The sequence below is a fragment of the Sinocyclocheilus grahami genome, unplaced genomic scaffold, assembly GCF_001515645.1.
Source record: "Sinocyclocheilus grahami isolate Dianchi unplaced genomic scaffold, SAMN03320097.WGS_v1.1 scaffold1381.1, whole genome shotgun sequence".
NCBI classification, from domain to species: domain Eukaryota; kingdom Metazoa; phylum Chordata; class Actinopteri; order Cypriniformes; family Cyprinidae; genus Sinocyclocheilus; species Sinocyclocheilus grahami.
The window spans coordinates 42,020-42,686 of record NW_015506560.1 but is presented as its reverse complement, the minus strand read 5'-3'; positions in this window follow the sequence as shown (position 1 = coordinate 42,686).

Genomic DNA, 667 nt, shown 5'->3' with positions numbered 1-667 from the left:
TTCTTATTTCAGATTCCAAACATAGTATAGAGTCCATTGTATTACGTCCTTTCCTAAATCCACTTTGGAATGGTGATAAGAGATTTTCCTTCTCAATGACATATACAAGTCTACTCATAACCATACGCTCCATCAGTTTGCACAAATTAGATGTTAAAGCTATGGGTCTGTAGTTAGTTGGCTGCGTATGGTCCTTGCCTGGTTTTGCAATTGGCACTATAATCCCATGTTTCCAGTCAGCTGGTAACTTTCCTGACTCCCAAACTCCCAAACCAAGGCTCAAGATTAAAACTAACGACGTTTCCGATAAACGTTTTACCATCTCATAACAGATGTCATCTCTACATCTCTACGTTTGTTTAACCCCTGCAAGCGCCTTTTTCAATTCATACAAAGTAAATTCTGAATCCAACGTACTTCCAGATGGTCCTTTATCCTCCAATAAATGAGGATATTTACTTAATATCTGGTCCCTATTTTTCCTTAAGTCCTCTGATAGATTTGAGTTACTGTGAACTTTAACAAATGTTTCTGCAAACACCTCTGCTTTTCCGCTTTCAGTTAAAATGTGTCTATTATTATGTATTAAAACAGGTATGTTGCAATCTCTTTGTATCCCTCCCATCTTTCTTATCATACTCCATACTTTATTAATTTCAATGTCTTC